We start from the raw sequence: 18,006 nt of genomic DNA, 5'->3' as shown, positions 1-18,006 counted from the left end.
TCCGAAAATATTCGAAGTTTTTCAAAAATATCGGATATTCGGATAATCCGATATCCGAATCCGAAATTTCGGATATCCGAAAATCGGATATCCGAAATTTCGGATTCGGATTTCGGATGGGGTTTTTCACTATCCGAATTTTCGGATATCCGAAAATTCGGATATCCGAAAATGAACACCCCTAATCACAGTACCTACCCGTTAAAGAAATTTCGCCCGAAATTTGAGTGAGGTCGTCATGGCTAACAATAAATATGTTTTCCTGACGAATACGAGCTGATAATTAGAGTTTTATCATTATTGGATAATACAGATAAAATAATCCGATTATTCGAAGAGTACGAGTGAAGCTATCACTAATTAGTGAAATGAGAAAAAAATAAAGTTTCGTCATATCTTTTGATGCAGATAGGGTTGAATTTAGAAAAATAAGGTGCGTTTTAGCTTTTGACGTTGTCTTGGTTGAATTCCGGAATTCAAGGGATTTGAAGAAAATCTTTGAAATCTATAAGATATGATTTTTTGGGATTTATGGAAATTAAGATCTTCATAATTAAATACGGTGATCTGTCTCGATTACTCTGTCTGATATTTCCACTATAAATGAACTTCATCCGTTCCATTATTTTCACCATTCCAATACTTTCTTTCTTAGTTCATACATCCAAAAGATTGTGAAAATGCTTACTTCCGTGCTAATCCTTGATATTTTTCTAATTATCATTTCTGTCACCCCTTCCTTTCAATCTTCCATCAGAAGAATCTGTTTACTTCTACTATTATCTTGGGGTGATACTATTCTTAATTATACCGTGTCTTTATATTGCTGTTCGTATTAATATCCATGGTTTGTAACCTTCGTGTTGTTATTGGGCTTTATATTTTCTCTTATATTTTGGAGCTTTGTCCCTTCGTTTCTTCTTCTTGCGATCAAACACCGCTTGTAATGGTTCAGAATTCGCAGATATAAACTTCGGAATGAACATTGTTAATGTTCTAAGAAGGAAATCGTAATGGCACGATTTGATTTGTCAAATTACCAGAATATACAGAAAGATAGAACTATTAAGAAGATATGTTCTTAATATGTTTGGAGATTGAGTAGAATGTAAGAGTCATGTAAATGGCACATGATGATGGTATGTTCTGTGAATCATCACGTTCCATTAGAAACTCAGCATGAATTACTATAATATAATCACGTTGATCAAGTGTCATTATATTATACTAACTCATGCATCAATTCCCAACATTACTTCAATAACATTCATATTTTAAGCTCGAAAGTTTACAGAATATAGAAACTAACAGTTTCTATATGATGTAATGCTGATAGCACGAAAAGATTAATGATTTCAGATAAGAATAGTTATAAAAATATCTTCAGAACTATGGAGGATATTTATAATGAAAAATACGATGATATCTTGGAATTTCTAATATCGATGGATGATGAAGAAGATTTATCCAGTAAAGGTTTAGATTCGGAAGCAAGGTATTCGCTAAAGATTTCATCAGAAACAGAATCATTTGGATTCTTTGAAGTCAAACTTATTCTTTGCGATTTGTCCACGGCGTTCTTCATAGTTTCGCATAATCTGCTTTTCGGTACTAAATTTTCTGTTGAATGTTTCCAATATAATGATACACAGGAAGCACGAAGAGGTATATAATTTCGGACGAGAATATTTATGAAAATATCCTCAGAAATATCGAAGATATTGATGATGATATTTTGGAATTTCTAAGTTCGATGGTTGATGGAGAAAGATTTTCCGCAAGATTTTAACATGACTTCGGAGCAAGATATTCTCTAAAGATTTCAACGGATCTAGATTTATCTGGGTTCTATGAATTTAGGGTATGTTACTTGTATTTCTCCCTGGTTTCCTTTATGGTTAGCTCAATCCGCTTTCCAGTTCCAACTTTTCTGAGCTTTTCCAACATACTAATCTTTATCATCAAACTTTCGATGATTATGGTCGTTTACGGTTATCTACAGTTTCTGCTGCTTCATTCAGCTTTTTCAACATTCATAGTATTGATTTGTGACTGAGTGCTTTTCAGAATTTCAGAATGAGAGATCATAATTCTAAGAGATAAATGTCATACATATAACTGTTGATGTAGATATGCTGTGAGTTTTCAAAGTACTGATTGCTGATTCCCGGTAATTGTTATGGTAGTTCTCGTTATAAGATGCGGATGAGTATATGATAGGGTTTCAATGAATAAATATAATGATTTATCAAAGAGATTTAAGCCAAAAAGCAACGAGGTTGCTGGTACGTCTGCTGGTAATATGGTGGAATATAAAAGAATTCTCCGGTATCAAAAGGGTAATTGTATATATCAGGATTATAGTAAGGCTACTTGGAATGAAAAGTCGAAGTTGACTTGTTGGAGCTGTGACAAAATTGGCTACTTTAAAAAGGGATCGCAAAGTTATTTTTGCTAATAAATGTCAAAGGATCTGACGTGGCTACATGTTAAACTTTTACTCAGTTGCCGAGAGTTTCTCAGTTGCATAACTATATGCATAAATCTTTCCTACCGTTAATGAAGTGTGGTTGGTTCATCCTATCGATTGAGGTGTTTTCAAGAATCATGAAAGGTTTGAACACAGATTGTAATCGTCAAGATACAAATGAGGTTTAAGATGAAATCAAGTGGCAACTTGAAGAATTGTTTAGTTTCATATGTTATAATCAATATTTTAATTCATTTTAATTGTCCAATGTTGATAGTCCTCAGTTGATAGTCCACGGTTAGCAGTGTATAAATAATAATTCATATATAGTTTACTATATAATATTCGAATTAATTAATATGTATCGTGACCCGTATACATGTCTCAGACTCGATCACAACTCAAATTATATATATTATTGTAGAATCAACCTCAACCCTGTATAGAGAACTCGTTCATTACTGCATATAGAGTGTCTATGGTTATTCCAAATAATATATATAAATGCATCGATATGATATGTCAAAACCTTGTATACATGTCCCGATATTTAAAGTGCGTAAAAATAAATAACAAAAATTTAACTGACGAATAATAAAGTGTGTAAAGTAAATAACAGAAATTAAATGACGATAAATAAAATTGCGAGAATATAAATTGCGATAAATAAACTGCGATAAATAAATTGCGATAATTAAATCGTGATACGGAATTAACAGTTAGCTAGGAACAGTTAGTTAGGATTTTGTTAGCGTGGATTCTTAATAGAATTTCATATTGTTAATTAATCTGTTTCTAATCAATTTTTATTGTGTCCATTATTTCTTCGCGATGCCACTTGTTGGATTCTGATAGGTCAAAATCCAAATATGTAATTGGATGAATATGATTATTCTGTGGTGAACGGATTTGTATATCGGTGGATGTAAGTAGGATAGTATATGACTTGTTTAAACAGATTCGAAGAACGTACATTGTAACTTATTAATGTGAAATTTAAATAGTCCTCGGGTATTACCTACCCGTTAAAATATTTTCACCATTAACAGTTTGTACAAGAGAATTTTTAATTACAATCTTTATGAAAACATATATACATATATATTTTCTTCAGATGTATTCAAGGATTTAATGAGTTAATATGATATTAAACTCATTTGCTTTTCGGTTGGAACTAGAATAAATAATCTCTAAAACTTTAGAGATTACATATTCGCCATGTCGAACGAAGATAAATGAGGTAGAACGATACGTAGAACGAAGATCATACTCAAAGTACATATGATGATATTGAAGCATGGATTGTTGATGGTACTGGTGCTGTTATTGATTGTACTGTTGGTGCCGGTGATGTTGCTGAAGCTGGTACATTTTGCACCATATTCTCTGAATTGATTATTCGAGCGCGAAGTTCGTTGACTTATTACTCCAGGATGATTGTCGGTCGGAACGAGCAGATGAATAAGGTTCAGAATTGTGGATAGAATATAATCTTGTCGAGTTACCCCGAAAATGAGACTGAAAATGGTGTCTCGAACAGGTTCGCCGGTAAACGCTTCAGGTTCATTGTCAAGAGGTGAATTCGGTTGGTGGAAGGGATTGCCTTCTGCGCGTTTCCATTAATTAAGTAGACTATGAACCCATCAGATGAATTTGATAATGGCTGATTGGTTGATTCATGCTGGTGATGCTATTTTCGGAGCTTAGGTGAACATCTATGTCAGAATAGCTGTCGGAATAACTATAGGAATAGCTATCGAAATCTGAGGGACTCGAACTGGTTGCAGGATTCATCTCATACGATCAGATGAAGGATTTTTGATAAGAACTAGATTATAGGATGTAGATTAGTACCCTGCAATACATAATTTACATATGCATATATAATACTAAAATCCCATAAGTTACGGAGGAATCTACGGAAGTTGTCAGACAAAGTTACAGTAACAGATATGCTAAGATATGAAGTAGCAGATACGCTAAGATATGAATTTTGTCTATACACTATTCATGCAGTCAATGCAGTAAAACGTGTCTAGACTAAGAATAATAAACAAGTGATTCTCTAAGAATGATAAGCAGGTAATTTTTGACACAAAATGATAAGCAAATCTTTTAATATGCAGACACGGTCGAAGTCCAGACTTAATAATGCATCCTAACGACTTATCAGTTAGACACACTAATGCAGACATGGTTCGCTAAGACCACCGCTCTGATACCAACTGTGAAGACCCGTCCTAATCCATCCGGACAAAGTCCATATCGATTACAAACGATTCACAATAGTTGGTTCATCGGGAGGTACTTGACCTCTATATGATACATTTTACAAACATTGCATTCATTTTTAAAAGACAAACTTGCTTTATATCGAAAATTGACAACATGCAAATCATTTCATAATATATTCAACTATAATTGACTAAATAATAATCTTGATGAACTCGACGACTCGAATGCAACGTCTTTTGAAATATGTCATGAATGACTCCAAGTAATATCTTTAAAATGAGCAATTGCACAGCGGAAGATTTCTTTCGTACCTGAGAATAGACATGCTTTAAAGTGTCAACCAAAAGGTTGGTGAGTTCATTAATTTAGCATAAATAATCATTTCTATCATTTTAATAGACCATAAGATTTCCTATTTCCATTTCTCATAAATAACGTCCCATACATAGAGACAAAAATATCATTCATATGGTTTGAATACCTGGTAATCGACATTCACAATATGCATATAAGAATATCCCCATCATTCCGGGATCCTCCTTCGGACATGATATAAATTTCGAAGTACTAAAGCATCCAGTACTTTGGATGGGGCTTATTGGGCCCGAGAGATCTATCTTTAGAGTTCGCATCAATTAGGGTATCTGTTCCCTAATTCTTAGATTACCAGACTTAATAAAAAGGGGCATATTCGATTTCGATCATTCAACCATATAACGTAGTTCAATTACTTGTGTCTATTTCGTAAAACAGTTATAAAAAAAACATCGCATGTATTCTCAGTCCCAAAAATATATATTGCAAAAGCATTTAAAAAGGGAGCAAATGAAACTCACGCATATAAATATTGTAAAATAGTTAATAAAGCATTTGCATGTATTCTCAGCCCAAAAACGTAAAGAGTAAAAGGAATCAAATGAAACTCACAATAATGTATTTTGTAGTAAAAATACATATGACGGCACTGAACAATGCAGGGTTGGCCTCGGATTCACGAACCTATATCATTTATATATTTATTAAAACATATAATAGAAATCTCATAATTTCATTTATTTGTTATATAAATTTTATATATTTGTAGTTACATAGAATTTATACTAGATTCCATTTTAAAATATATACTTTATTTTATATCTTAAATTATAGGTTGCATATATTTATTTTGTATATGTATTTAAAGTGATTAATATAGTTATTTTGATATCTATATATATTTAGTATTATATTAAAAATACTTAATTTGTTGTATGTAAGTTTTTATATATGTAATGTTAATATGATTTATGTATAGAACATTAATATATATGTAAATGTAAATAATATGTTTTATATATAAGATAATTATTTATTTTAAAAAAAATAGTTTTGATATTACTGATTTACTACTAATATTAATAATAACATTATTAAAATGATAATATTAATAATGATAATGATTTTGTTAATAACGATACTTTTGTTTAATAATAATACTAATTATGTTAATAGTTATATAAGTGATACTAATACTAAAATAATGATAATTTGTATTATTTTCGTATTAATAATCCTAATCATAATGATAATAATAATAATACAACTATTAGTGATAATAATAATAATAATAATAATACTTGTAACAATAACAATAATCAATACTAATAACGATAATTATAATAATAACTTTAATACTCATCATACTTAATAATAATCCTAAACTTTATATACTACTTTCATACTTATACAATTATCATTATCTTGTCACAAAGATTTATATTAACAACAATAACAATATTAATGATATTCATATTCTTAATCACTTAGTAACAATAATAATAATACCTATTCTAATTACTAGTTATTTAATAATAATTAGGATAATAATAATACTTGGGGAAATCTTAATAATAACAATAATATCAATAACAATAACAATAATAATAATAATAAATTTAAAACTTGAAAACTACCTTAAAATTTCGGAACAAAAAGAAATGCCTCAGCCGGGTCTCGAACCCGAGACCTCTCGCTCACCCGACTAACCCCATAACCATTGAGCTGTTTTCATTTTTCTGTTTTATAACATAATTGAATTTTTATAAACCCGTAATCCTGTTCTCTAATTTCTTCTTCTTCTTCCCAACATAAACCTCGACTGAACTACTACATTCATAACCACGAACTAGTTTAATACATTAGGTTCTTTCACTGAACAGAAACGATTTAATTTACAGTTCGAATTTAATAGAAAACGAAAGAAAAAAAAGAATTAAAATAACTGCTACTGCAGTTTCGTGAAGAACAAAAAAATACAAATCGTGATTTTGAATTCAAGAACGTTTTAGCTAAAAATCATAACATGAAAAAGGTGTCAAATCTTCATTAGAAACTTTCCAAATACTTAATTGATTCTGAAATCTCGAATTGAATTCGAATTTTTCTGATGAACATTCTTTGACTTTTTAAAACGTGAACTTTAACTCGACAATTAGAAGTCGATAGGTAAAATTGGAGTTTAATCTTTTGCAGATAGTTTGAGTACAAGAATACTAACAAAACTGCATTTTTAGTTTTTAAAATCTCATTCGAAATCGAAGTGTTGTATAAAAGGAGTAATGACAGGGCAGGGAACCCGTTTTACTTCAACTTCTTGTTTAATTCGGCAAATACAGGAGGAATAAATTGATAACTGATAATGATACTGAAAAATAATTGAAGTTAGCTGTATTACAACATGATTTGGTCATTTATAAATGGATTTACAGTCGACAGAACATTGTACCATTAAGAATATTAATTAAATAAAAAAATAAAATGGATAACGAGCTCTAACTGATTTTGTATTTACATGATTGTCTTAAAGTGTGAAGGATTCGATTTTACAGACAGGAGAACAAAAATTCAGCTGCAGATGATGTATACAAAACGCTGAATCTGATCCTGATTCTTTATATATGATAAATAATTAATAATTATAATTATATTATAAATAATAATTTGAATACAAATAATAATAATAATAATACTGATTTCCTAAAATAAATATCTATATATAACGCATTTATTTATATATATATATATATATATATATATATATATATATATATATATATATATATATATATATATATATATATATATATCCATTTGTTTTTATATATCTCTGTATTGGTATATCTCTTATTTTTTTTATAGATTATAAGAAATTCTTAATATTAAATATAACTATAATAATAATACTCTTAATAATACAATTTAATATAATATAAAAGTAACAAATATTTTATTAATAGAAATGATAGTTATAAATTTTGTATCACTAATATTATTAACAATAATAGTAATACTAAATATAATCTTACTAATATTAATAATGAATGTTATAATATTAATAATAATAATAATAATAATAATAATAATAATATAACAATTTATATACTTATTTCATATCTATATGATATATATTTATTACTAATACTAATATTGATATCATTATTTAACGTAATAATAATATTACTAATACAACTATACATTAAACTTGAAATAATATATTTTGAGTATTTATTTTTTTATACATTTTATTATATTATAATATCCATACAATTACCAATTATAAATAGAATTCATTTATATATACTACTATATATACAATTAAGTTTTAAGTATTAAGTAGATAATTATATTACTTATATATATATTGAAACAAATAATATCTGAGTATAACATTTAATTACTTTGTTAATATCGATAAATTATGTATATTCAGTCTATTCTTTATGTTTAAAATAATAAGTTTTAATCATTTTAAGTTATCGTTCCTAATAACTAAATCATATACTAGTACATTAATATATTTAGTTTAATATAGGTAATTATTTACATATATGATTATTTATACATATATTTCTGTTTATAATTAAAGGTTCGTGAATCGTCGGTAATGGTCACAGGTTAATTGAATATATGACAACAGTTCAAACTTTTTGAGACTTAAACTAACAGACTTTGCTTATCGTATCAAAATCAGATAAGATTCAGGTTTAAATTTGGTCGAAAATTCTCGGGTCATCACACTATCCGCCCCATGATTGTAGTATCATGGAACTCTTAACCGAGTGCCCCCTGACGCGATATTAATATCGGTCTTTCATGACAATTTGTACATTTTAATTCAAGGGTTAAAACTGCGAAGACTAAGCTATCGCGTGGGACAGATCCTGCTCCAGCTTATTCACCATAATCAGTTTTACACTGGATAGCGACTTGGATTTACCCTACCAAGTTTATTTTCGGGTTTGAAAGTTCAAGACTTTCCCTTCCCACTTTACCTTTATATCGTGAAATGATATTGGAATGAAATGACATAGTTTAGGAAGTTTGCTATATCAAGTAAGGTAACATTCGGAAGAATTTACTTCCTTCAAGGATGGACTAGATACATCCTTTAGGTTTAGTGACATTATTCTTTTTCCTTTCAAGCCAAAAGTATTTTAAACATTTTTCTTAGCAAAATTTGGTGATAGTAATTCGAAAAGATTGGTAAAATCCCCCACACTTGGTTTTTTCGTTAAGACTTTTATTTCATAAAATTTTAAAATTTCCCATTAAATTACGAAAATGAGCCAAGTTGAATACAGTTTGAATACCCGCGAGAATTTGTACTATCCTCCACACTTAAGATTAAGTAATGCCCTCATTACTTAAAATCAGTAAAATTTAAATTCGAGAGGACAATAGTGAGGAAAAAAAATTTCGAAAAACCTAGGTTCAAAAACCGGAGATATTGGAATATAGGTGAGCGATGGCGCATCCTTCAGTCCTTGATCTTCATCACACAAATTCTAATTTGATAGGTACCTTGCTGAATTTTAATGCTAGTGTCACTAAAACCTTGAAAAACATCGTGCACTTTTATTAACGCGTCATGCACTCGACTCGATCCCAGAATTTAATGCCCAGTGGGGTTAAACTCCCTCACACTTTATCGGACAAGATGTGAAGTCGGTGGAAAAAGTTCCACGACTCAGAATAGTGAGCCAATCATTTACACCTCCGGTGGTGTATATTATATGTGATAAATCCTTTTTTTAGTTTCCTGAAAAAGGATAACCTAACCCGAGGGTTAACACATGACTCCCTTCCAAGTGTGGTTTTCAGTAAAACTTTTATTCTTATTGATGGATCTTGGTCAAATGGGTCTTTATAGATTGTCTTCCCCAAATTGACATCCTCTGGAATAAGCGTGGACCTGCTGTGAATCTCACCTATTGAGCGGGGCTTAATTTCCAGCTTCAATTCCTTTAATTCTTCTGTTGTAGGTTAATAACCATTAGCCATGAGAACGAGTAGCAAACCGTCTTCCTCCTTTACCACAATCTCATCTATATAACTAGAAGAGTAAGAATGTAACTCGAGAAAATCCTGCAAAAGCTCAGAAAGTGGATCTAAATGAGTACATTTTTCAACTATCAGTTCGTCTTGCAAAATAGATTGTGAAGTTATAAGTTGTGGAGCTAGACTGGACTCTGTCACATTTGAATTTTCTTGAAACAAATCAATGGTGAATAATGATCGGTAGCAAGTTGCATAGTGGGTAGGGGACTCGAATGTTTTACGTTCGGATTCATGTAACATTGCCAAGACCTCATAAAAACACGGGCAGAAACCTTCGACTATCATCCTCTCTTTCAAAGACATGTTTTTAGTGTTAACCACAACTTCATTTTCTTCTTTCTCTTGATACCCCTCGTTAGTAACACTAGGAGATAAATATAATTCGATTAGTTTCCTCCGTTCTACTCTCATTCTCTCACCCATTGTCATATTCCTGTGGTCAACCATTTTCCTGCAACTGAAAAAAACTAGAAAAGAATAAAAGCACTGACACTAAACACTGATAAAAAAATAAAATAATAAAAAAAATCTAAAAAAATAAAAAAATAATCACAACTTAGTAAACAATTCTTATCTTGACACAACTGTCCCCGGCAGCGGCACCAAAAACTTGATGTGCAAAACATGGAATATGAATTAATGTATGAAATTGTATGAAAAATACCGGTTTTAAAGATTACACACACTACGGGCAGTGTACCCGATCGTGTAGTAGTATAGATAATGGTAAAATCCGTGTATCGTTCCAAGGACAGTTATATATGCAAGTTAAGATTGTATAAACTAAATTGTGATTAAGCTAAAATAAATGAAATCAAACAAATACAAGATATTGGGTTACCCTTTAACGATGGACAAATCAATAAACGAATAAGTTCAAAAGACAATATTTTTGGTATTTTAGATTTATAAAAATGAAAAGATAGTTTTTATATCAAATAAAACAAATATGCTCATCTAGACTTATTACCCTCGATGTTGATTGTTGTTTTAGGTTTAGGATCGGATTGATTGACTACGCATGAGAACTAATTAATTGGTTTGCCAAGAGTAGTCCTGCTCAAACACTCAAACGGGATTACACGACGCAAGTGATGTTCTTGTCATCTAAGACCTCCTATTTGTAATTAACTAATTCAACTAGTCTAAAGACTTGAATGATGATCATGCCAATGATGTGTTGATCATGATCTACTCCTATGTCAACTAATGGTTTAGCTTAGTTCATTCCCTTGGTCCGGTTAAATACCCAATTCACCCAACCCAAGTAATCAATTTAGTATAGTAATAGGATCCCTATAAACGTCACTAGATAAGGCAAATTACTAACACTTATTAGTTATATGGAATCGAGTAGTGAAAATATGCATAACAGATTCTAGGGAAGTGATCGTTCTCCTAGACAACTACACATATCAATTAAGCTATCCGAAAGTATCTACAAGAGTCGTTCTTACATTCCTATAGAGATTAACCGTTTGAACGCAACTTACCCCTTTTGGTCAAAGACGGGCAAACACTTGTCACTAGGTGTAAATCGATATACTAAATCAACAAGATGATGTTTCTTAGTTGAACAAGCATACTAACTAATTGAATCGAAAAGACTAAACTTAACAAGAATGGTTCTTTTATTCAAACATCAAACTATCATGCATAAGAACAATCAATCAACAAAAGTAAACAATCAACATCTCAATTATTTATCTAGACAAACATAAAAAGAACTAGCTAACAATCATAATTAAAGACAATAACAAACTGGAAACAAAGATAGAATTCATTGAACTAACAAGAATCAACCTCTTAAAGCAATCTTGGATGATGATCCTCATAATTCTTGATTCCGGATTGAAATGATGGATTAGGTGATCCTGGATTACTCCAAGGATCACCTTGAATCGTAACCTCTTCCCCTGAAAATGACTGTGTAGTGGTGTCTCAAGAATCAAGCTGGAAAGGGGTTTAAAAAGGCTGAACAGTAGCTGGAAAGTAGGGTGCGCCGAGCGCACAAAAGCACGTGCGCGGCGCGCACTGTTCACCTACCACAATTCCACTTTACAGCTCGAGTTGCACGTTCAGATCTGCTTTACATGCCAGAGTGCGCGAAGAAAGTGCGCTGAGCGCACTGAGTGAACTGAGTGCACACCCTTGGCGCACTCCTTGGCGCACTCTTATTTCGTCTCTAGAGATTCTCTGATCAAAATTTGGACGAGTGAGCTGAGCGCACACCCGTGGCGCACTCCTTGGCGCACTCTACTATTCATCAACTTTTTGACTTGTTTTCGATCTCTGAGTATTATCATCCAAAATCTTCCATATTTCTTCAATTACACAATTATTCTAACTATTTTACAATAAAATGGAATACAAACGAAAATACTATGTTTACACACGAAATAAACAACGATAGAACTTGATATTGTGATTAAAGATATGTCTAATTTGAGCAATATCAACAAGTATGTGCTTTTGCAGATCTTGAGGTGGAAACCATTGTCAAACACCATGAAGAGGAGGAGGAACTTAAACAGCGAATCATCTCTCATAATGAGTATGCTGATCAAATTACCCGTCTTCAAGCTGATCTTGATGCTGCTAATCACAGGAATCTTTATCTTAATGAGGAGAATAGGGTACTGCAAGAGAGATTGGATTCGCAGGAACAGCAAAAAGCATGAAAAGGGGGAGAAGAAGTCTAAAAAGAAGTCTAAAAAGAAATCTAAAAAGAGAAAACAATCTGAGGGAGCATGAGCATGAAAAGGCTCCAAAGCAGCAAAGGAGAGATGTGATGATGATGGTACTGGTACTGGTCAAAGTTCTAGCACTAAGCCCAGCAACGCTTATACTGAAGCAGGTGTCCGAGCAGCTGGTGAATCTCTACCCAGTGTGTTTGCCACATCTGTGGATGATATTGGTTCTGGCAGTAAGCCCATTGATGTTTCTGAGTTGGTTGTTGTTGAATCTTTTGGTGTTTCTCAAACTATTGAAAGGAAAATGAAAAGAAAAATGGAGAGACATCAGAAGAGACAGCAGGAACTTGATGCTGCTTTCAACGCTAAGTTTGAAGCCTATGCTGCTCTGAAAAGACTTAAAATTGAGCATAGACGAACCCTCACTCCTGATAAGCATGAAATTGATGATGAACCAATCAGCATTGATGAACATAAAAGGGCTACCTTGAAAAGAAATGCTAAGTTCATGATCAAATATGATAAAAAGAAAGCCAAGTTGTATGCTAAGCGAGCTGATAGAATAAAGAAGATGACTCCTGAAGAGATGAACGACTACTTAGCTTCTACTGAGTCAGGAGGAGTTAGAGCTGACGTTTTCATGAAATGGCTAGATGCAATATTAGAAACCAGCCAATCCTATCGACCAGCATCTTTTGCTCAACCAGCTGCACAACAACAGCCAGCAGAAATCATAAACCTTGATGATGATGATGATATTCAGGGGGAGCATTTAGCAATTATTCCCTATCTACCTCCACAAGAACCAGTATCAACACATGAACCATCAGCTGAACCCATGCCTATCGATAAACAAAGGGTGAAATCTGCTCCTAGGGACAACCAGCCCTTAAGGAAAGGACCCATATTTGAGGCAGCTGATGAAGATACTGCGGCAGTTGTGCCAGCTGATACTAATCAACCAGCTGGTACTGAAGATACAACAAGTAGTGCTGTGAATGAAGACCCAGCCAGAAGTGTGCGGCTGGGTGTTACAAGTGTTGAAGACCCAATAAAGGTGGTTGAGCTGGGTGTTAATACAGATGCTGACACTATTGATCATGCTGATTTTACAGTCTGGGGCAGAGGGGATCACTTATTTGTTCAATCACCTATCTCTGCCCGGACCCTTGCTTACTTTGACAGGATAGTGGATGAACGTTCTGATTTTTATGCAGTAAGTTCATCTGGCATCTCAGAATCACAGATGTATCCTCCATCTTCCCCAAAACGTCATGATAAACACACGACTTGGAAAGATGATTCAGTTACACGAGGTGAGCTAGATCTAAGAAGAATGAATCCAGATGAAAGAGAGGCTTACAGGCTGGAGATCACTGTACCTGAATTGCTTAAGCAAAGACAAGCAGCTATTTCTGAAAGGATACGCCAAGTTAGATTGCGTCATCATCCACTTGATCAGCCATTCTATATCACTGCCTTGACTTATGGCACTGAAATTGGTGTGTATCTAAACAAAAGTGGTCAAAGGCTACATACTGATGAAGAAAAAGCTCTCTTTTATGAGGATCTGCGACTGGACATGGATCTAAAGCAATACTGTGATTCCCTTAAAACTGTTGAGGGCAGACAGATGATTGCCACAGCAAAATCCCTCAACATAACTGCCAATGAATATCTTTTAAGTGTTCAACTTGATAAGCAAAGGAAGGAGGATACAGATGCTGAATATACTGAGAGGCTGAGGCTTAAAGAAATAGAGGACAAACTAGCTGCGGACAGAAAAGAAGAAGCTGAATCACTAAAGTTAGTAAAAGCCATTATCAAAGCTCAGGATAAGGAACTCGATGAACTAGAAGCTGCTGAGAAAGCACCTGTTACTGCCCCTATAGAGACTTAACGAGCAATTGAATTATCTGATCATTACTATAGGAGCAAATATGGTGATATGCTGATCAGGAGATCAAACCCTGGTAAGATCATCAAGGTGCACAAAGGCACAAAAAGGGCTTTCTCTGTCAGCAGGGAAGGTAACGTTCAGGAGAGAATAGACTACACTGAACTTAGAACCCTTGGGTTCAGTGAATGGATGGAGATACTGGGGTACTTTATTGGTAAGGGTAAAAGTGGCATTAAAGATACACTAAAACCTGAACTCCAAGAGCTCTTCAACAAAGCAACAAAATTTGGGAACGCACCTGTAGTGAACGTAGAAGAAGTACTTTCTAAAAAGCCTAAAGGAAAGAATTCTACTGGTGAAGGCCCACACAGAAGAGATCCCATCATTCTACCTCCTCATGTTCCAGTTTATGACCCTGCTGAGCTACCTATCCTATTTCCTGAAGCCTGGGCAGCTCTAAAAGTAAAGGAAGAAGAGCTATCTGGTGATGAACAAGAGAAAGATAAAGATAAAGACAGATAGCCTTCTAATCATTTAATTGTATCTTTTGTTATTTCATTTTCCCTTATACTATTTTGTAAATGTTTGTTTATACTCTGCTGTAATGAAAAAGAAATGAGTTTATCTTCAAAATCATATCAAATTATAAGATATAGATAACTCAACAAAAGATCCCACAACAAACTTAAAAGGGACAAATTTACTGCCTATTTTTCATTAGGTCTCTTAGTGTTGGCTTTAGTGTTTTCTCTATATGTCATAGGTTTTGTAATCATCAAATAGGGAGAGATTGTTGAGTCCCCAAAATAATTAAGGATTTAATTATGACAAAATAGAATTTGTTTGCACTAAAATGTTATGTGCAGCCAGCAAGTTTGTTTATGTATAGATAGCAAATATTGTTGTGTTGAGTGTTTCAGTATGCTGCCTAGTCTACCAGCACAAGGTAGAGAGTATTCTTCGAATTAGCACAGGATGAGTACCCAGTAATTCAAGTATATCAATTGACTCGACACGAGAGGAACCAGTAAACCTGGTAAGCAGCATACAACACAAGACAGCCATGCTCCATTACAAGCATGGTGGTTTCCTGAGTAGTCTACATCAAATGTACTATTCAATAGAAGTCAAAGACAAAGTTGAACAGAAAAGGACACTCGTCGGCTGCTGACAAGTGACCTTACTAGACCACATGGGAATGCAGAAGTTTAACGCATGTGCAGACATGTGTTATACTTTTTCAATGCCTAGGGAACACAACATTCTATTTTTTTAAACAAATAGTGGTGCCAAACCAAATTGGGGTGTTCCTGCAAATAGCTACTAAAGAGGAAAGAGGAGAGCACGCTCTCTGATGTAATTATCCCCACAATTACAGCCATCCTATGTACCAGTGGACAATGGATCAATTACACGGATAATAAGACTACTATAAATTGATGTATCCACTATTGTAACAACTAGTGGTGTGGGTTTTATTATTTAGAGTCCAAAATGTGTAATAGCTTTAAATTATCCTCATAGCTATAATCTAGGTAATCTGTATCAACCAACTATCATTCCGCCAAGGATAGTTGTAATTCTTTGTGATTTAATCAATAAAGAATAAACCGTTGAAAACTTACCTGTGACTTTATTTAATTTACGTGCTTGAATACTAATCGTGTTTAACTGTTAAGTTAATAGAAAGAAATTGTATTCTCACCCCCCCCTCCACAATACTCCTGTTGTTTATCAAGGGCCAACAGAAAGCATCCTAACTTTTATCAAGAATCAAAATGAAGCTAATGATAACATAAAAGCTCAACTTTTCCAAGTGCAAAATAATCATCACGCTTCCATTCAAAACTTAGAACGCAATGTTACTAAATTATTCAAACTTGTCGAAGAAAAAGTTTCAGCTGAATCTGAAATTTCTAAGGAGGTTCATTTCGAGAAAGTTAATATGGTTAGAGAAGTAAAAAGGAGTGAATCTTGTGAACCTGTTTTAAGATTCTTATGGGAGTATGAAATTGAAGATAAATCAAAAGATGCTAAAGTTCAAGGTCTTGATCATGATGATGTTATTTTTTTGGCATGAATTGTTTAATGAAGAAGTTAATGAAAAAGCTAATGAAAGTGATGAAGTTACTAGTGAAAATCTGAGTGTGATAATAAAGAAGATTGGTTAGCTAAAACTATGAAGCAACTAGAAGAAAGAAGAAAGGAAGGTTTCTGCTCTCTTTATTCATTTACTGTTGAGCCATCAGAACCATCTGAAACACCCGAGTTTCCTATTAAGAGAGCTGATCCAGGAGAATTCCAAATTCCTTGCTTAATTCGTGGTCCCATTCATATCATAGGATTACCGATACTGGTTCTAGCATTAATGTGACGCCATTTTCTATCTACAATCGCTTAGGATTGCCATCTTTGAAACCTATTCAAGGGATTGTTTGCTTTGCCGATAGCCGTTTACAAAAGCCACTAGGGATTGTTAAAGAAGTTGAAATCATTGTCGGTTATGCTTTTTATAAAATTAAGTTTGTGGTTATGGACATGGAAGAAGATCCTATAACTCCTTTAATTTTAGGATCACCGTTTTTAGCTACCGCTCGTGCTACCATTAATAATGAAAATAATACTTTAATCATTCATTATGGTGCTCTTATTGAATCCATTCCATTAATGCCTAGAACTAGGGTTCCTCGAGTAAATGTGAAGATGATTAAGATAGATAAGGAGGATGATGATGAGCTTACCGTTGATAAGATAGTGACGGAATTCATAAAAGAACAATATAAGATTAGTGAAGAAGTGTGGAAGCAAATCCATGAGTTAAATGTTAAATTTGAAATGACATTTTGTAAGGGTCTTAACACCACATTAAGTTTCTTAGAGCAAATTAAAATGTTAAATGAGAATGAGAAGAACAAGTGTAGGAAGAATAAGCCTAAGGAGTAATTCCGATGGAAGAATGAGTCACGCAACCAACTCTATAATCAAAACTACCTATCCATATATGTTTATTAGGAATATGTTTCTACGTATTTTGTTATTTCTCGTTTACTTATGAATGTAAGAGCAATATAGCTCCTAAGTGTTAAAATGATAAAGTAATGGAAGTTATTAATAAAATGTTATGTTGTGTTATATCTTGCATTGTTTAACAAAATCTTGTCAAGTTGTTTATTTTGAAATTCAAAGAAATCCGTAAAGTGTTCCTTAATCATTCAATGATCCTAAAATTAAGTAATATCACTCTTTCCCTTATTTTTCAATTAGGTCTTTCAATTATTCTTAATTTTGATTATAGATGCAATGAGGACATTGCATAATCTAAGTGTGGGAGG

Source organism: Rutidosis leptorrhynchoides, chromosome 4 (assembly GCF_046630445.1).
Source record: "Rutidosis leptorrhynchoides isolate AG116_Rl617_1_P2 chromosome 4, CSIRO_AGI_Rlap_v1, whole genome shotgun sequence".
Classification (NCBI taxonomy): Eukaryota; Viridiplantae; Streptophyta; class Magnoliopsida; order Asterales; family Asteraceae; genus Rutidosis; species Rutidosis leptorrhynchoides.
Note: the sequence above shows the minus strand (reverse complement) of the source record.